Raw genomic sequence first — 22,233 nt, forward strand, 5'->3', positions numbered from 1 at the left:
GGCGGATATCCGTTAACCATATTATGACACACACACACCAATCTGAGAGAATTCAGCCACACATACAAATCTGCCAGACCAAACGTCAGTGATAAAGTGGCAGCAACAGAACCCACACCATTACGCCAACAGAACAACGCCCACCACAATATGGCCCACTAATCACCACGGCGGACATTCAACGGTGGTAAACCATTGGCGGTACATACTGCCGCGGTCACAATGGACACCCACATACAAAAACAACACCACATTGGACAATTCAAACAACACACACCTGACACCCATACACACACCACACCCACACATACCACACCACTATAAAATACACACCCACAGTACCCATGACCCTTTACGACTACAAAGCATTGCCAATAGAGAGACACCAAGATCACTGACACAACCAGAGCCACACACTACTCACAGCTATACACCAATCATGCACTCCACATCACACACTCCAACACATTACCGAACACGCCTTCACCAACAGACCTCACAGAACACCCATGGCACCACAAAGACACCCCCGTTTCACAGAGGAGGAGCTAAGGGTCATGGTGGAGGAAATCGTCAGGGTACAGCCACAGCCATTTGGAGCACAGGTGCAGCAGATATCAATAGCCAGGAAGATGGAGCTATGGTGGAGAATCATGGACATGGTCAATGCCGTGAGACAGCACCCAAGAATTAGGGATCACATCAGGAAGAGGTGGCACGACCTACGGGGGAAGGTACGTTCCATTGCAGCAAGATACCAGTTACCAATTCAGAGAACTGCCAGTGGTCCCCCACCTCCTCCCCCACAACTCACATCATGGGAGGAGCAAGTCTTGGCAATACTGCATCCTGAGGGCCTGGCCGGAGTCGGAGGAGGACTGGTAAGTCAACTCTCTACTATTATCACCCCCCTACCTGCATGCCATCAAATACTCTCACCCTCACCCCATCACTCCACTACATCCCAGACACCCCACCATCACATCTCACTCATCCCAATGCCAAGCCCTGCATTCTGTACCAATGCATGAACACCCCTCACAGCCCTGCATGGACACTCATCACTAAAGCATGCATAGCAGAGAGAACTAACAATCCCACCATACACCAACATACACAAGTGAAAGCTGGCAGGGCAAATCCAACCACAGAGGGGAAGCCACCGTAGTACAATATGTCAGACACATTAAATATAACACATAATTTACATTCACACAGGTACCCCAGCCAATGTCAGTCAAGAAGAGGTGCCAGCACTATCCAGTCCCCCAACTGAAGAGGCCCACAGTGATGACAGCAACTCTGGTCTTCAGGATCTGAATGACCTACCTGTCCCATCAGGGACCACTGGACAGCCGGTTACCCAGGCCCAGTCACACACCACCACAGAGCCTCCCCCATCTGGGAACACCACCACAGTACCTACCCAGCGTACCCACACCTCTGTCCCCAGGACACATCAATCAGCAATGTGTCAACCTCTACAGGGACTCGAGGCCACACCTCACACCCAAGACAATCAGGTACCTGGGGTCCGTGGCAGTGGGCACACGGTTCAGGGGACAGAGACACAGGCCAACAGGGAAACTGGGAGGACTGCTGTGCGCCGGGGGAGGACAGACCCAGGGAACTGAATCTCCAGAAGGCACTCGCTGAGATCCTGGGAGCCCATCAACATTCCCAGGACACAATGGGCCAGATCCTGGACAATGTGCAGGAGAACAGGCGGCTTCAGGAGGGACAGTACCAGGGGATCAGGGAGGACTTGCAGGGCGTCAACAAAACCCTGATTTCCATAGCAGGGGTGCTGGCAGATATGACCAACATTATGAGGGAGGCAGTCTCACACCAGCGGGCCCCTGCCACTAGCCAGACATCTGAACAGCCTTCCACTTCCACTGCAACTAGTGACCAGGAGGCCCCACCACAGGACTCACAAGCCACCAGCACCCCTCCCCCTGCAGAAGGTGAACCACCCCACAAACATTCCCTGCGATCCAGACAGAAGCCAGAGACAGTTGCCAAGACCCCCACCAGGAAATGAGACTCTCCTGATTGTCACCCTTGGGTGCCACTCAGTCAGCCTGTCCACTTTGAACTGCTGTTGCACCCCTTCCTATGTCCCCTTGGACAATGCACCTATACCACAAACAGACTGGAACAGTACCCTGGACTTTCCTCCATCATCACCTCAGCCCATGTTAGCCCTTCAATAAAAACACTTTGAAAAAACTCCATTTGGAGTATGTCATGTATATCAAATATGTATTGATTGAAACAGGTACAAACATTGCAATTTAACTGTACATAGAATGAGCATAGATTAATGACCTGTAGCTGGCTGTAGTGATCACACCAGGAGTATATGTCATTTCAGCAACATCTGCAAAATGAATTGGCAGAGGGAACACAAAATGAATTGGGCATAGAAGTGGGAAATATCAGCATGCCATTGCCACAGAGATTACAACCAAAGTAATCGAAATGTAAAGTTAAATTGTCCTACCTGTGTTTCATTTGAAGTATTGTCGAATAACTGATGTTCTGTTGCCATTATCCTCATTCTCACTCTCCACAGGGTCTACTGCTGCCACAGGGGCATCTCCAGTCTCCTCCTCCTGCAGAAAAGGGACATGGCATCTGAGGGCCAGGTTGTGCAACATGCAGCATGCCACTACTATCTGGCAGACCTTCTTGGGTGAGTAGCACAGGGATCCACCAGTTAGATGGAGGATCCAGAACCTGGCCTTCAGGAGGCCAAAGGTCGTTTGAATTATCCTTCTTGTTCGCCCATGTGCCTCATTATAACGTCCTTCTGCCCTTGTCCTGGAATTCCTCACAGGGGTCAGCAGCCATGATAGGTTTGGGTAACCATAGTCACTTGCAAATATTGAGGAACCACATTTAGCCACATACTATCCTATATGGCCAACACCATACCCATACACCAACATATAATGAGTGGGAACCAGTGCTCACCTATTAGCCATACCCTGTGCCTCTGTAGTTGGGCCATCACATTTGGGATGCTGCTTTTCCTTAGGACAAAGGCATCATGCACCGATCCAGGATACTTAGCACTGACGTGGGAGATGTACTGGTCCGTCAAGCACACCATCTGCACATTCATAGACTGGAAACTATTACGATTCCTGAAAACCTGTTGATTCTGCTGGGGGGGGGGACGGGAAAAATGCAATATGCTTTCCATCAGTTGCCCCAGTTATGTTGGGGATATGTGTCATTGCATAAAACTCGGCCTTCACTGTGGCCAAATCCTCAACTTGGGGAAAACAATTTAGCTGCATACGTGTTTTATAAGGGCAGACAACACTGTTGTCAGCACGTTTGAGAACATTGGCTGTGACATTCCTGCTGCCAAGCCCACTGTCACTTGGAAAGAACCAGTTACTAGGAAATGGAGCACTGATAGCACTTGCAGAAGAGGGGGGATCACAGTGGGGTGACAGATAGCAGATATCAGGTTAGGCTCCAATTGGGTACACAGCTCTGTGATTGTGGCCCTGTCCCGTCTATAGGCAAGGATAATATGCCTGTCCCCCAGTGTTGCCAAGTCCACCAGGGGTCTGTACATGGGTGTATGTCTCCATCTCCTAATCATCCGCAGCGGTAGGGATCTAAGGGACACAAGAGTGAGGAGGTTGTCACAAACTGAACATTTGAGCCACAACAGGAGTTTTCAATCTGTAAACATGTAATGGGTCAGTGTGATTTTTCAGTTTGTGCCTATTTCTCCTGTGATGCAGCATGAATCCCTAGGGCTGCCCCCCCTGAAATGGTGTCCGCCTGTCCTGTGTGGATGGACAGGTGGAAGTGAGGTAATTCCGCTGACATTGTGTGTGTGGTGGGAGGCAGTCGGGAACCGCCGTTCAACTCCTCATTGGTTAATATTGGGCCCTATGGGGTACAGTGGCCAATGGTGATCTACGCCGGTGGTGACGGTATGCACTGCGCAGACGTGACCACCATTTTCTATCTGATTTCTCACTTACTACCTGACCTTCCATAGGAGAGAACCTACACTGCATGTGCTGCTGTGACCTGTGTCTGGAACCTACCATCCCCCGTTTGACCAGGGATAAGGGCCCCAGCCTTCACTTCAGAGGAGTTGGAGAGACTAGTGGATGGGGTCCTACCCCAGTACGGACTGCTGTATGGGTATCCAGACCAACAGGTGAGTACACTGTGGGCACGAATGCATGGGGTGGTGTGTGTGAAGGCCTTGTGTGAAGGGGTTGGGTGGATGTCCTCTTTGCGGCATACAGTTTGTGTGCTGGGCTATGTGTGTGGCAATGGTGATGGTAATGGGTATGGTGGGCCATATGTGTAATAGGCTGGACTGTTAGTCTAATGGTATTTTCCTGTGTGTATTGCCTCTGCAGGTCAGCACTCATCAAAAGAAGGATATATGGCATGCCATTGCCAAGGAGGTGCGGACCCTGGGGGTCTATGGCAGGCGGAGCATCCACTGTCGCAAACAGTGGAAGGACCTGAGACGGTGGGCATGGCAGACGGCGGAGGCCCAGCTGGGGATGGCCTCCCAACGAGGAAGCAGTGCCTGTTGAACCCTGACCCCCCTGATGGCCCACATACTGGCGGTGGCCTATCCAGAGCTAGATGTGTTCTTGAGGGCATCACGGCAGGCACAAGGGGGTTAGTACAGTGCCCATCATTACAACTTACGCCTGGTGGGGTGGTATCCAGGTGGTAGATGTGTGTCAGTGGGTGCCCCTAGGCCAGGCATGACATAGCAGCATAGTCCTCTGGTGGCTAGGGTTCTGAAGGGATAATCCTGCCTACCTAGCTTGTAAGCATCCTCCACTGGTCAGAGCTGCGTGGGTCCCAGGAGTGCTAAAGTTGGCGGTGTGTGCCCCCTCCTCATGCCTTGGTGGCTAGCGATATCAGTGGTAGTGCCATGCATAGTGCGTTGGCCTGTTCCCTGTGCGTGAGGGTGCTGTGTGCGCCAACAGTGGTGTTGGAACAGCCATTGACCCAGAGTATCCTTTGTCTCCCGCCTTTTTTGTTTTGTCATCCTATCCTTATGTGTATTAGCATCATCTGGCAGAGGAGAAGAGGTACTGGCAATGGAGGGAGCTGCATCCCACAGGACCCAGGAGGCAGAGTCCACTGACGCTGAGGACACCAGTGGGATGGAGGGCGAGGGGAGCACCACGGCGGAGACTGGAGGAGACACTTCAGACACAGATACCTCCTCCGATGGCAGAGACTGGAGGGGACACTTCCATTGTGAATGCCATCCAGGGGCTGGCAGCCCAGATGCAACAAACCAATGCAATCCTGGAGGGCATTCACAGTTGATTGGCGGCCCAACAGAGATCGATTCAGGCTCTGGCCTCCTCTCTGATGGCAGCCATTGTTCCTGTTTCTACCATCCCCCCTCCAACTTCCACTTCCCAGTCCCATTCTTCTCAACCCCAACCCATCCCAAGCACCCATACAGACGAGCATGCACACAAGAAAACACACAAGAGTGGCACAGGTAAACACAAGCACCGCAATTCATCCCACAGGCACTCACACAAACACCATTAATTTGCAGACACTACAACATCCACTATTTCCACTGTCTCCCCCTTCTCCCCCTCCACCACCTCCCTCCCAGCCACATCCACACTCACACCTGCATGCACTACATCATCATCCACTACCAGCATCATCACCACACCAAGCAGAACAGACACCTCACTGGCAGACACCTCCACAAAAGCCATGCACACGTCCCCTGTGTCCTCTCCCACTGTGTCTGTCCCCCCTCCTAAACTACACAAAGGCAAGCACTCAGACACCCAACAGCCATCAACCTCACAACAGCATACAACCCATTCACCTGCACCCAAATCCAGTAAACACCTCCAACAACCACTCCCTCATCCTCCACTCCCATTCCTTCTCCCTCTTCCCCCCAATGTCCCTAAGAAACGTTTTCCTATCCACCATTGACCTCTTCCCTACCCCTCCCCCCTGTCCTGCACGTATGGCCAGGGTATCATGAACTCAGCCACGCACCTCACCCACAGAGTGCACGGGCCCAGATCCATCCGCATCTACTTGTGGTGGGTAGGAATCGAGGCCACATTTAATGTAGGGGAAGGAGCCTGTACCAGCCACCCGAAAGGGCAAGGGGCCTGCACCTGCCACCCAAAAAGGTCAAGGAGCCTACCCCAGCAGGCAAGATGGGCAAGGAGCCTGCAACTGTCACCCGAAAGGGCAAGGAGCCTACACCAGCAGGCAAGAAGGGCAAGGAGCGTGTCCCATCAGGCAAGAAGTGCCAGGAGCCTGCACCAGCAGCTTTCACGGAGCCCCCACCACCAACCATGGTTGTGCATCCATCCAAGGGTGCAGGGGATGTGCAGGATCCTCCCCCCACCACCAACACCACGACAGTGCATCCATCCGAGAGTGCAGGGGATGAGCAGGAGCCTCCCCTCACCACCAGCACCACCCCATTGCATCCATCGGAGGGTGCAGGGGTGTGCAGGTGCCTTTCACCACCACCAATACAGTGCATGCATCTGAGGGTGCAGGGGATGTGCAGGACCCTCCTACCACCACCAGCACCACCACAGTGCATCCATCCGAGGGTGCAGGGGATGTGCAGGAGTTGTCCCCCACCACCAACACCAGCACAGTGCATCCATCCGAAAATGCAGGGGATGTGCAGGAGCTTCCCACCTCCAACAGCACCACCACAAAGCAGCTGTCACTGCCGCAGATCCTGCCTCGGTGGGCTGCTGTGCGGCCTGTCCATTCCAGAACCAGTGGCAAGACACCCACTTGAGAGACTGTGGTCTTGCACTCTCCAGGACCAAGCACAGGACATGTTTCCCCCTCCAGAACTAGTGGGCAAGACACCCACTTGAGAGACTGTGGCCCTGCACTCCCCAGGACCAAGCATAAGGCATGTTGCCCCCCTCCAGAACCAGTGGGCAAGACACCCACTCCAGAGATTGTGTCCTTGCACTCCCCAGGACCAATCACAGGGCATGTTGCCCCCTCCAGAACCTGTGGGCAAGACACCCACTCGAGAGACTGTGGCCTTGCACTCGCCAGGACCAAGCACAGGGCATGTTGCCCCGTCCAGAACCAGTGGTCTTGTTTCCACTCCTGGCTGAGGTGCCCCCTCCCCCTGATGTGCCTTCCTATTTGCCAACTTGTCAGAGTCACCAGATCCTTGGGGTCTGTGCACGTTCCCAACACATCCACCACTGAACAGCTCCAAGACTCTGATAGATAAATCACAGAGACTGAGAGAGTTCAAGAGGGGAAGAGGGGATTAGGTAGGGAACAGCTGGTATGGAGACCTGTAGTAAGAAAAAGGTTAGAACACACAATATGAAAATGATATCTCCTGAAATCAATACTAGACTATGATTCTAAACCTAGTCACTCTGAAAACATGAACAATCAAAGAGTTAAGTTTAAAATGACTAAGTTTCAAGATGGCCGGATACCCGTAGGGGAATCAAGATGAATAAAATGAAAACTTTCTTATTCAAGTACTTTCCTTTACATGAGAATCAGAAAACATTCTGACTAAATTTTAAACCAGTCATATAAATCCTGTTTTGAGAATGTATACTAAGACCATACAATATAGCATCTAGAAACTCTGGGCTTCTGTGTACTCTTAAAATGTTTCAACACAAATTGCTCATATTGCAGATATATATATATATATATATATAGTAAATACCGTAAAAGGATTGTGCACCATGAATAACACAATATGGATTCAGGAAACAAATCACATAACTTATCAACTCGAATATTACATAATAAATATCTTAGAATAGTGGCATACAATAAACAACATAAATTAAACTCGAGGAGAGAATCGTGCGTCTTGCCGATTCGAGTGTCACCATGTAAAATACCAAGAAATGGTAGCATGCCATGAATATCAAAGTCAAATCATCATTAATCGAATCGCGCATCTTGCCGATTCGTAAAACACGATGTAAATGTCAAGAAATAACAGCTCACAATAAATAACAAGATCAAAGTACAATGAAACGAATCGCTCTTCTTTTGCCGATTCTTAAGCCACCATGTAAATGTCAAGAAATGGTAGCACGCAATGAACAACAAAGTTAAATCCTCATGAAACAAGTTGTGCGTCTTGCCAATTCCTAAAACATCATGTAAATGTCAAGAAATAGTAGCGCGCAATGGACAACAATGTTTAAACACCATAAAACGAATCGCGTGTTTTGCCGATTCTTAAGCCACCATGCCAATGTCAAGAAATGGTAGCACGCAATGAATAACAAAGTCAAACCTTTATGAAATAAATCACGCGTCTTGCCTATTTGTAAACTACTATATAAATGTCAAGAAATGGTAGCGCGCAAGTAATCGGTTACTCATTTAAAAATTAAAACAAGAATATGAAAATTCTCAATAACGGTGTCGAGAAAGTCCAACCACCGTCTTACCGCCTGGAACAATGATCACCAATGAAGGATGAAGCGCAGAAGTCTGGACGATCCAAATAGGCCGCCGGGACAGGAGCTCAGGAAAAAGCTGCTGCTCTGCACCGGGACCTCTGAATAGTGAGCACTGGGAGTTGGGCTTGCTCTCTTTTATAGAGTCTTGGCCCAGCCCAGAACCACGCCCAGGCATGTTGGAGGGAAAGTCTCTGGAAGGCCCTGGAAAGGGGCCACACCCTAACACACTGTGAAAACCTGCAGCAATACATTGCAAAGGAACAGTATTTGTAAGCATATTAAAAATACGTTTTCAGGATTGAACTCTGCAATGCAAAAGGTTAAACCACAACATATCAGCACAATGCATAAATTACGTTGTTTTGAGAGTGCTGGGTTTTTGCATTTTTGTCGCCAGTAAAGCGCGTACTGCTCTGGTATTGACACAACTGATGCCCGTGCAGAGTTCTCTCCATGTGGATGCAGGTGACAAGTGGAGCCTTGAACTTTGGCCTGTGGCCATGTGGCCCACGCGAACTGAGAACTGGGCAGTGTCCCTTCTTCTGTACAATTGTAAATAACTGTTACATTTCCTAACTTGTTATTTTTCTTCTGTGTTGATATTATTACTCTCACTTTGGTGAATTCTTTTTGTCTTTGCGTTATTCAGTCGATTTCGGGGGATTAACTTGCTTTCTTGTGCATCTGGTTGTGTGTATGAGGCGTGCGTATGGGGTGTGTGTTGTGCGTATGTGTGTCACTTTCTCTTTCCTCCCCCTCCTTTGTGTGCTAGGCATCTGTGCTCACCGTCGTCGTCTTCGCCGGCGTTGGTGTTCGTGGTGGAGCAGAACGTAGAATATCTTCGGAAATACATGCAGTTCGGGTTCCATGGCGGTGTGGTTCTTCCCTGTGTCTCCAATGGTGAGTCCTTTCACTTCTGTGCTTAGTTTCCGCCAGGCTTTTGATGTCATTGGTACCGCCCCGGTAAAGGTGGCAGATTGTGTTGTTGTAATATGGTGGGCGGAACTTTGGCTTTAGCCTGGCTATAGGTGGCTACTGCCGTGATGGCTGTTGTTTCTGCCCTGGCGGTCGGCGGGATACATTGGCTGTCTTTCTGAGATCTTTCCGCCATGGTCATAATTTGGTGGTAGTTACCTCCAGCCTGTTGGCAGTATTACTGCCACTTTATCACTGACGGCCAGGGTCGTAATGAGGGCCTTTGTGTACTTGTCGGTTCTATTTGTACTAAAATCTTTTATTTTATATTTTTAGATTTCTCTATTTTTCTAGTCTGGTGGTGTATCTTCACTGTGTTACTGTCTGAAGTATTGCACAGATACTTTAAACATTGCTTCTGATTTAAGCCTGACTGCTCTGTGCCAAGCTGCACATGGGTTGAGCACACGTTAATTTAGGGTTTGCTTGTGACTTTGTCCTGAGAAGAATTATGGTTGCTGTTTGAGAAAGGTGTCACCCCCCCTCCAACCAGAAGGCCAATATCTTACACTAACCTGACACACAATACTTTAAGGATGCTACGATAATATGGTGTGGTGCACTTTAAAGATTCTTACAACTCACAAGACACTACATTGTATAGACACTAAACTGCAAAGTGGAACTTCACAATAGATGCATTAACCTCTCACAAGGGCTGAATATTATTCTCAAGGAGCCAATGAAAAATGGCGGTGCACACAATGCAGCTCCACTTTTTTTGCACCCCTTAGTGCCCCCTAACGTCACCATGTGTGCGCCGTCTTTAAAATAGGGGACACCACAGCGGTAGTGAGGGGGCTAGCGTCTACATTTTTTACACTAGTCCGGCGCTTTGCAGGATTAGCATAAAAAATGTTGATGCTAATCCTGTTAAAGCACCCAGAGGCCCATTGTAAGCAATGCAAACCTCCTTACAATGACTGCTCTGAGATCTGAAGTCTTAGATTTCACTGTGGCATTTTTTTGGCCCCCTAACAAGACAACGCCCCCTTTGCATACATTATGCCTGGCGCAGGCATAATGTAGCTCAAAGGGTTTACTTTGTAAATATGGCACAGCATTTTCGGCCTTCTAACGCACATTAGCGTAAAAAAATGATGCTAATGTGGCTGGGAATGTCGCTAGAGACTCTTAAATATGCCCCTTACATTTATAAAATAGAGACTGCTATGCGAAAGGTGAAAGAGGCAGAAATAGGGACTATAAGTGTGCAGAGAAGGAGAGGGAAGAGAGACAGTGATAGATGAAGAGAGCAGGAAAGAAAAAATAGAAAGTGTGATGGGGAAATATTAAGGAGAGAGAGAATGGAAGGGGAAAGTGAGGGGTGATGGACAGACAAACAGGCAGTTAGTGATAATAGAGAGACATGATGGTAGAGAAAGACATGGAGGGAGTGAGATTCAGATGATACAGAAATAGAGACAGTGAATAAGAGAGAGATGGTGAGCAATTGAAAAAGACAGAAAGGAACAAAGAAAGAGGGAGACTGCTGGAGTAACAGATACAGAGCAACAGAAAGAGAAAGAAATAGAAAATGAGAGAGCAAAAGGGCAAGAATGACTAAACATCAGGGTCGGGGAGGAGCATCAGAGGTCTCACAGATAATAAAAGCAAGATGAAGAACTGAGGGAGACAAAAGCAACCCTAAATATATAATATGTGGGTGTTTTTAGCCAATACAACAGGGACAGTTCCACGTAAGGAGTGGAGGAGTGTTGTCCTTCCTGCTGCAAGGAGCAGCAGGCAAACAAATCAATAAAATGGCAAAATAATGCCATTTTATTTTGCCCTCACGCTGTGTAAAGCACATGCATGAGGGCAGGGGGTAGGGCTGCATCCTGCAAGTGCAGGGTGACTGCTGACCCTTGCAGTGTGCATGTCAGGTTGGCCAGCTGTTTAGCTATGGCCAGCCCCACGTGCACTGTAGACCCATCAATCCCAGGGCTGTCAGGCCCTCAGCCTCAAAATAAGGGTTAGCCTGCTCCCTCCAATCCTGGAGATGCTTGCATGCTGAAACAGCATGAGAGCAGCTCCAGGATTGTCTGGAATCCATTTCCACTGAGCAGGATGGAAGTCCTTCCATTCCTGCTTGTAGACGCCCAGGAACCCGCTTATATGGTCAGTTTGGTGCCATGGCACCTCACCATATTTAAGACCTGCTGACCACCCCTGCAATACAGTAAATATGTTTTAATCAGTGCTCATTCTCATGGTACAAATATGTTATTAGAATAACAAACTAAGGGCCTGATTGAGACCCCGATGGAGGGGATTACTCTGTCACAAACATGATGGATATCCTGTCTGCCGTATTATGATCCCATAATAGTGACTGGAGATCATAAAATGGTAAATGGGTTATCCATCACGTTTGTGACAGAGTATTCCTCTCGTCCAAGACCTAAATCAGGCCCTAAGGGGCTGATTAAGAACTTGGAGGATGGGTTACTCCATCACATTGGTGACAGATATTCCCTCTGCCAAAATCTAAACCCCATTATAGCCTATGGGATTTATATTTCAGTGGATGGGATATCTGTCACTGTTGTGATGGAGTAACCTATCCACCAAATTCTAAATCAGGCCCTAAATACCCCAAAATATATAGGGCCAGATTACAAGTACAGCGGTCCTGGGACCTCCGTACCTGCGGTGATGGTCTGACCACCACATCCTCAGTGTTTGGACTGCCACAAGAATGCCACACATGCCAGGATCTTGTGGTGGCAGCAGTAAGTAAAGCTGTGGTCAAACATGGCAGCTCCATTGCAGGCACCCGGTGCTGATCATGACCTGCCTTTCCACTGAGTTTTTCATGCAGTGGACCCTGCCATGAAAAGCTTGGCAGAAAAACAGTGAAGGGACACCAAACAGGGCCCCAGAGCGATTTTAAGGCCATTGGGCATTGTGGCTGGGGACACATGTTGTGCCCCCCTAATGTCTGCACTGCTGGTGCACAATGCTGCCATGCACAGCGGTGTGCATGGCAACAGTGCACCTGAGGTGCATATGGCACTGCACTGCTCCGGCATGTGCTTCAGGCTCACTTTCTGAGCTGAAGCATGCCACTGCAGTGACACCACCGCAGACACTACCGCCAGCCCCGGCTGTATTGTCATAATATGGCGGTGGGGAGGGCGCTGACTTGGCAGCGTCCTCCTGTTCACTGTATTTGTGGTCCAGCATTAGGAACGCCAAAGTCATAATCAGGGCCATTGTCCTTGTGACTTGATATACTCCTCTTTATGCTATATATGATATATTGTATGTCATATATGATATACTCTGCAGTATGTTGTTCATATCCCCATTAAAAGTAATTTTTTCACAGTTTATTTTGTTAGTCGGATATGTTTCTTACTATTAAACCTTTTTCTGTATGACACTGAGATCCATCTGGTACTGAAGCAATGCAACGTCTCTATTAATAGATTTTACATTACTATTCTTTTAGAAGTGTTTTCTTGTCAGCAAGGATCATCAATGGCCTGTAGGTTGTATACATAAGTTTCAAGTGTGTATTGAACTTTAGCAATGGCTACTCAGTTCAATATGACTTTATTCAGTTTCATAATGTCATTATTAGAAACGGGGTCTCTAGTTGGCAGAGGTGTATACCCTTGTCCCAATAGGGACCACAATCCTAGAAGGGGTAAGTCACACGCAATCCAAATTATCCTGTGCCCACCTTCTGAAGCTTGGCACTGAGAAGTCAGGCTTAACTTAGAAGGCAAACTGTAAAGTATTTGTGCAATAAATCATACAGTAACACAGTGAAAACACCACAAAATACACCACACAGGTTTAGAACAATGGATAATAATTATTTGAATAAAATAGGGTCAAAACTACAAAGATCCAATAAGCACAAGTTGGGAATCACTCTTAAAAGGTTTAAAAGAGTCTTAATCCTTAGAAATAAACAGTTGTCTCTTTGTCACACACAGTACCTGGTATGCGTCAAGAATAACGACGCACGGGGAACACAGAGGAGATGCATGGAAAAATAGGGTGTTGCGTTGAATTTTCTGGTGCAACACAGATGATGCATCGTTTCGTTCCACGCTGCAAGGGGTTTGCGTCATTGTTTGGTGCACAGTCTTTGTTTCTCAGTGCAGTGTGAGGAGATTTTGACACACAGGGACCATGTAGCAAAAATCCTTGACATGCTGGAAGAAGGCATGGGTGCTGCGTCAATCCGGTAGACAAATTTTATGTTGCAACCCTGACACTGCTTCGAATTTCCAGTCGGGAAGTTGGGGTTGCGCCATTCCGGTCAACTGTGCATAGATTTAGTGTTTGCAATGCAGGTTTTGCATCGATTTCAGCAGGCGGTGCATCGATTTTCAACCCACAAGGAGTTTCCTGAAGAGATCAAGGCCCTCATTACAACCCTGGTGGTTAATCCTGCTTCCTGCCGTGCTGAAGACCGTCAACATACCGTTTCAGCCACGGAATTTCGCTACAGATATTACAACCCACATCTCGGAATCCGCCACAATGCAGACATCCACACAAGTCCGCCACACCAAAGGTCAGTGATAAACTGGCGATACCAAAACCTCCACCGTCACGCCAACAAGAATACGCCCATACTATCACGACCCATGAATCAACGCGGGGGTCTTACAACAGCGGTAATCCATTGGCGGTACACACCGCTGCGCTCAAAATACACACACATTTACAAAACACAACCACATTGGACAATTCAAAATACACACACCTGATACACATACACTCACCACACCCACACACTCACACCACTATAAAATACACACCCACATTACCCACAAACCCTTACAATGCTATTTTCTGTAAAAGCTGTGTGAGAGAGAATAGCAAACACAACACCAGCATCCACAGTCACACAACACCATCACTCATACAACATCCACACACCTCAAACAACACACACCAACAAAACACATCACACAGCACAATACACAGCACCTCACACATCACCCACACAACATCATGGCACCTCAAAGACACCCCAGGTTTTCAGAGGAGGAGCTCAGGGTCATGGTGGAGGAAATCATCCGGGTAGAGCATAGGATCACAGGTGCAGCACACCTCCATTGCTAGGAAGATGGAGCTATGGTGGAGAATCGTCGACAGGGTCAACGCAGTGGGACAGCATCCAAGAACACGGGATAACATCAGGAAGAGGTGGAACGACCTACGGGGGAAGGTGCGTTCAGTGGTATCCAGACACCAGATTGCTGTACAGAGGACTGGCGGAGGACCCCTACCTCCTCCCCCACAACTAAGAACATGGGAGGAGCACCTCTTAGCAATACTGCATCCTGAGGACCTGACCGGAGTAGCAGGAGGACTGGACTCTGGTAAGTCATATCTCATTTTCCAAACCCCCCACCCCACCTGCATGCCATCACATACCCCCACACTCACCCTCACCCCTATCACTCCAACACCTCACATATGTCCCACTATCACAACCCACACATCCCAATACCAAGGCCCTGCATGCAACACCTATGCATGGACCACCATCACTAAAGCATGTCCAGTACAGATACCCACACAGACCCCAAACCAACTATCACAGAAGGGCAACACAATTATGCAAGCCACCACAAAACCTCCACCCTCAGGAAACACCAGCACAGCACCCACCCAGTGGGCCCATCCCTCTGTCCCGATGACACATCAATCAGCAGTGTGTCCACCACTACAGGGAACCCAAGCAAACCCACCAACCCAAGAAAATCAGGGGCCTGGGGCACACGGTTCAGGGGACAGAGGCACAGAATAACAGGGAAGCTGGGACTGCTGTGCAACAGGGGGAGGACAGGCCCAGGGAACCAACACTCCGCGAGGCACTCTCCAACATCGTGGGAGCATACCACCATTCCCAGGAGACCATGGGCATGGTACAGGCCAAGTTTCAGGAGACTCAGCTGCTGCAGGAGGAACACTACCTTGGGATCAGGGAGGACTTGAAGTCCATTAACAACACCCTGATCACCATTGCAGAAGTGCTGGCAGACCTTGTCAACACCATCAGGGACAAAGTGGCACACAAACAGGCCCCTGACACTAACCTGGACAATAAACAGCCCTCCACCTCTGCCGGCGCTAGTGGACAGGAGGAACCTCCACAGGACCAACAGGCCACCAGCACCCCACCCCCTGCAGAAGGAGAACCACCCTGCAGATGGTCCCTGAGATCCAAGAACAAGACAGAGAACATTGCCAAAACCCAGCGCCAGGAAATAAAACCCTCCTGAATGTCACCCTTCTTCCCACTTTGTCAACCTTTTGACCTAAAAACTGCCGTTGCTCCCCTTCCTATGCCCCATTGGACAATGCACCTGTGAGACCAAGAGACTGGACTCTACCACGGACATTCCTCCACCATCACCCCAGCCCATTTGACACACCCCTGCACTTATTAGCACAGAAATAAACACCCTTGAATCACAGAACAATCTGGAGTCAGTTTGTGCTTTCACAAATGTGTAATTGCAACCTCTGAGAAATATAGCAATGTCAATGTTCATGTTCAGATACCAATGTTCGACAGTTGTTGGGCATCAGTAAACATAGCAGAAGGCCGAAAGTGTGACCCAGATCTGTGAAATGGAAAGCCAAAGTGACATGTCAGGGTCCATACACAGAGGTAAAAAGGCAGATTCAGGCAACGTCCAACAGTAGTATGATATGAGAGGAGTAGTGCCCGTCTCTTACCTGTGTCTCACTGGAAGTATTGCATGATGATGTTGTTACAGTTGTCTACATCTTCTTCTTCTGCCTCCTCTTCTTCACTGTCCATAGGCTCCACAGCTGCCACAAGACCACCATCAGGCCCATCCTCCTGCAGAAAAGGCACCTGGCATCGCAAAGCCAGGTTGTGCAACATACAGCATGCCACGATGATCTGGCACACCTTCTTCGATGAGTAGTATAGGGATCCACCTGTCTGATGGAGGCACCAGAATCTGGCCTTCAGGAGGCCGAAGAGCGCTCTATAATCCTCCTAGTTCACCCATGTGCCTCATTGTAGCATTCCTCTGCCCTTGTCCTGGGATTCCTCACAGGGGTCAGTAGCCATGACAGGTCCAGAGTCACCTGCAAATATCGAGGGACAACTGTTAGACATCCTCCAAACATTAGGGAATCTCCCATACCAAGACAGCTAATGAAACTGTGTGGGGACCTTGGGCTCATCTATTAGCCACACACGGTGCCTCTGGAGTTGCCCCATCACATAAGGGATCCTGCTATGCCTCAAAATGTAAGCTGAGCCAGGATACTTGGCATTCACATGGGAGATGTACTGGTCAGCCAAACACACCATCTGCGCATTCATTGAATGGTAGCTTTTCCAGTTTCTGTACACCTGTTCATTCCTGCGGAGGGAAATGCCACATGTGTCCCATCAATGGCACCAATTATTTTGGGGATATGCCTCAGGGCATAAAAGTCACTTTTCACTGTGGGCAGATCCTCCACCTGAGGTAAAATGATGGAGCTGCGCATGTGTTTCAGCAGGACAGATAACACTCTGGACAACGCGTTAAAGAACATTGGCTGTGACATCCCTGATGCCATGGCTACTGTTGTTTGAAAAGACCCATTTGCCAGGAAATGGAGCACTGACAGGACCTGCACTAGAGGGGGGATTCCTGTGGGATGACGGATAGCTGACATCAGGTCTGGCTTCAACTGGGCACACAGTCCCTGGATTGTTGCACGATCAAGTCTGTAAGTGATAATGATATGTCTGTCTTCCATTGTCGACAGGTCCACCAGGGGTCTGTACACCGGAGGATGCCGCCGTCTCATCACCTGCCCCAGCGGCGAGCCCTATGGAGGAGAACGGTGAGCAGAGGGTCATACACCACATAGGTTTCACAAGGCTGTTTAGCACAATCGTTAAATTTTCTCTATGTGCCTTTGTCTGTCGTAATCCTGGCCTAAATAGGTGTGACAAAGTTAGTTGGCCTGCCATGTGGCCCCCTGAAATGGCGGCTGCCTGACCTAAAAGGTGGGACAAGGGGAAATGAGGTAACTGCGCTGGCGTTGTTCAGCGTCGTGGTAGGCGTTTGAAGACTGCTGCACAATTCAGCATTGGTTATCATTGGGCCCTATGTGTTCCAGGAGCCAATGACGATCTACGCCGGCAGTGACGGTACGTACCGCCGCGGACGTGACTGCCTTTTTCTATCTGTTCCCTCACTTGATACCTGACCTTCAACAGGAAAGGACCTACACTGCAAGTGCTGCTGTGACCTGCGTCTGGAAGTGACAATGGCTACAGTGTCTTGGGAAAGGGCCCCTGCCTTCACTGCGGAGGAGTTGGAGAAACTGGTGGATCGGGTCCTCCCCAAGTACACGCAACTCTATGGTCCTCCATACAAAGAGGTGAGTAAACTGTGTGCATGCTGGATGGCACATGATTGTATGGAGTGTCGTGAATGGAAGAGACGGGGGTGACAGGCCAGCATGTGAGGATGGTGTGTGTATGAATTTCTGGGCCAGGGTGGGAAGTTTGTGGCCAATGTGTGAGAAGAAATGTACGGGTAGTAACATCCATTCTTACTTCACTTTTCCTCTAGGTCAGCGCCCACCAGAAGAAGGGAATCACCAAGTAAGTGCAGACCCTGGGGGTCTACCATAGACGGAGCACCCACTGCCGGAAAAGATGGGAGGACCTGCGCCGCTGGACCAAGAAACGGCAGAGGCCCAGCTGGGGATGGCCTCCCAATGTGGAAGGGGTGCCCGTTGCAACATGACCCCCCTGGTGTACCGGATCCTGGCGGTGGCATATCCTGAGTTGGATGGGCGCTTGAGGGCATCACAGCAGCCACAAGGGGGTGAGAACACTCTCATTCAGCTGACTCTGTGCGCTTGACGAGGTGTCTGGATGAAGAGGTGGGCTGTGGGTCCCCCTAGGCCAGGGCAGATGCGCAAAGGTAGATCCATTGATTTGCAGCCTCATTCCCAGTCCAACCCCAAAGGTGGTATTTTCCCTCTATGCCTAGTTAGGCTCCTATTGGTTCCAGCTGTGCATGAAATGGCACCAGTGGGATGGAGGGTGAAGGGAGCTCCACGACGGGGACAGGAGCAGACACCAGCGACAGCAACTCCTCTGATGGGAGCTCCCTTCTGGTGGCAGGCACCTCTGTGCCCACTGCATCAACTGGTACAGCCGCCACCCCCCCTACCAGCACTGCCCTCCCAGCAGACCCTTATCGAGTTTCCTGTGCCCGCTCACCCAGGGGGGTGGGCATCTCCTTCGCCCCAGGCACCTCAGCCCCTGCCCCAGTCAGCCCTGCTGCCCTCAGTGAGGAGGCTATTGACCTCCTGAGATCTCTCACTGTTGGGCAATCAACCATTTTGAATGCCATCCAGGGTGTTGAGAGGCATTTGCAGCAAACAAATGCATACCTGGAGGGCATTCATTCTGGCATCACGGCTCAACGTAGAGCATTTCAGGCTCTGGCCTCAGCACTGATGGCAGCCATTGTCCCTGTGTCCAGCCTCCCCCCTCCAACTTCCTCTACCCAGACCCAATCCCCTGTACCTCAGCCTATCCCAAGCACACCATCAGACCAGCATGCACACTCATCAACACACAAGAGTGGACATGGCAAATATAAGCACCACACATCCTACAGGCACTCACACAAGTACCATCCACATTCAGACACACCAACACTGCCTCCACTGTGTCCCCCTCCTCCACGTCTTCTTCCTCCCTCCCTGTCTCGTCTCCACTCACACCTGCATGCACTACATCTTCATCCACTTCCTCCATCACCAGCACGCCCTTCACCACACACCGCTCACATGCAATCACCACCCCCACTACCATGCATACATCCCCTGTGTCCTCTCCCAGTGTGTCTGTGAGCCCTCCTCCCAAAGTATACAAACGCAGGCACACACCCACCCAACAGCCATTCACCTCCAGCCCATGCACCTTCACCCAAATTCAGCAAACGTACACCTCCTACAGCCACTACCTCTTCCTCCACTCCCAAACACCCTCCATCTTCCCATCCCAGTGTGTCTAAGAAACTCTTCCTGGCTAACATTGACCTCTTCCCTACACCACCCCCCGTCCTTCTCCTAGGGCCAGGCTGTTAAGGTCCCAGCTCAGCACCTCAGCCACCAATTCATCCAGCACAGTGGTCTCAGCAAGTCCGGTCACATCGCGGGCGGCACCCATCAGGGCTGCCAGTGTGCCACCTAGTGAGGCCAAGGAGCAGGCCATTCCGCCACCTGCCAAGGTGAAGAAGGTGCCCACATGCCGGAGGGAGAAGCCGCACCTACCACCAAGCAAGGGCTCCTCCAAGCCAAAAGGGGACAGTGGCAAGGGACAAGCAGCAACATCAAAGGTGGGGAAGGAACACAAGGTGAAGAGCAGGTCAGGACAGAGCACGGAGGCTCCGGCTGAGGGGCCAGAGTCACCCCTTCTGTCAACCATAACATCAACCTGTACGGCGGTGGACACTGCCACCTGCACCGCCACCTGCACGTCTGCTGCCTCAGCAACAGTCCCCATCATCATCCCCAGTGGGCAGCCATCCGAGGCTGCATGAGACGTCCTGCTGTGTCCCTCCACAGGTGCAGACACGTGCACCACCGCCACAACCACCACCACCAGCCCCACGACATGCTCAGACATTGCCACCGCAGCTGACATGGCAATCATCCCCAGTGGCCAGCCGTTCGAGGCAGCAGGAGATGTTGTGACCCTGCACAGCGTACATGAGGCATGACACCCAGCACTGTTTGTACCTGCAGGTGGCAGGCGAAGTCACAGCAGGGTGGAGTGTGTCTCTGCCTCCATGGAGTATCATGCTACCTGTTCCCAGGCAATCCCGTGGCACACACACCCAGGTGAGGGAATGGGACCTGCCACACTGCATGTGAAGCACTCTGGGCACAATGCCCCCTCCAGAACCAGTGGAGATTCACATCCACTACCTCTGTCCTTGGCAGGATTAAGCACTCTGAGTGCAAAGCACCCTCGAGAACCAGTGGAGATTCACATCCACAACCTCAGTCCTTGGCAGGATGAAGCACTCTGGGCTCAAAGCCCCCTCCTGAACCAGTGGAGATTCACATCCACTACCTCAGTCCTTGGCAGGATGAAGCACTCTGGGTGCAAAGCACCCTCGAGAACCAGTGGAGATTCACATCCACAACCTCAGTCCTTGGCAGGATGAAGCACTCTGGGCTCAAAGCCCCCTCCTGAACCAGTGGAGATTCACATCCACTACCTCAGTCCTTGGCAGGATGAAGCACTCTGCCAAAAAAGCCCCCTCCAAAACCAGTGGAGATTCACATCCACTACCTCAGTCCCTGCAGGATGAAGCACTCTGGGCACAAAGCCCCCTCCAGAACCAGTGGAGATTCACATCCACTACCTCAGTTTTTGGAAGGATGGAGCACCCTGGGCACAAAGCCCCCTCCAGAACCAGTGGAGATTCACATCCACTACCTCAGTTTTTGGAAGGATGGAGCACCCTGGGCACAAAGCCCCCTCCAGAACCAGTAGAGATTCACATCCACTACCTCAGGTCTTGGCAGGATGAAGCACTCTGGGCACAAAGCCCCCTCCAGAACCAGTGGAGATTCCCATCCACTACCTCAGTCCTTGGTAGGATGAAGCACTCTGGGCACAAAGCCCCATCCAGAAACAGGGGAGATTCACATCCACTACCTCAGTCCTTGGCAGGATGAAGCACTCTGGGCACAATGCCCCCTCCAGAACCAGTGGAGATTCACATCCACTACCTCAATCCTTGCAGGATGAAGCACTCTGGGCACAAAGCCCCCTCCAGAACCAGTGGAGATTCACATCCACTACCTCAGACCTTGGAAGGATATAGCACTCTGGGCACAAAGTCCCCTCCAGAACCAGTGGAGATTCACATCCACTACCTCAGTCCTTGGTAGGATGAAGCACTCTGGGCACAAAGCCCCCTCCAGAAACAGTGGAGATTCACATCCACTACCTCAGTCCTTGGCAGGATGAAGCACTCTGGGCATCCACTTGAGAGACTGTGGCTTTGCACTCCCCAGGATAAAGCAGTGGACAAACCACCCACTGGAGAGACTTGTGAGACTGTGGCTTTGCACTCCCCAGGACCAATCAGTGGGCATGGAGCCCCCTCGTGGAGCAGTGGCGTCGTCCGTTCATCTGGCTGAGGTGCCCCCCCAGGTGCCTGTTTATTTTCCATCTGATGCCCCTGCAGAGTTCTCTCTGTTTCGAGTCAGGTATCTTGTGTGGGCTTCGCCATGCATTTTCGGACACTGATCCACGGACAATGATTTCATTCATATCCGGACTTGTGTAGTTGGTGTACATATTTATATATACTGATATTTGAATTTGGGGTATCTGATATTTCAATGATTACACTCGTTACAATCATTTACTTTTGTCCTTGCATCCTTCCAGGGGGTGACGGGGTGTTGTGGGTGAGGGTTGGGGTGGGGGTGTTGCGTGTTGCATGTGTGTCACTCTCTTTTCCCTCCCCCCTCCCCTGTGTGCTAGGTGTAGTACTCTCCGTGGTCGTAGCCGGCGTCTTTGCTCCTCCTGATTCAGGAGGAGGTAGACCAGCATCAGCAGGACCTGTAACTCGGGCTCCATGGCATCCTGGTTGTTCGTAAAGTGTCGAAAGGTGAGTGGTTTCCGTTCCAAGTACTGTTCCTACCGTGCTTTTGATGGCATTGTTACCACCCTGGAAAAGGTGGTGGATAGGCGTGTTGTAATACAGTAGGC

Source organism: Pleurodeles waltl, chromosome 4_2, assembly GCF_031143425.1.
Source record: "Pleurodeles waltl isolate 20211129_DDA chromosome 4_2, aPleWal1.hap1.20221129, whole genome shotgun sequence".
Classification (NCBI taxonomy): Eukaryota; Metazoa; Chordata; class Amphibia; order Caudata; family Salamandridae; genus Pleurodeles; species Pleurodeles waltl.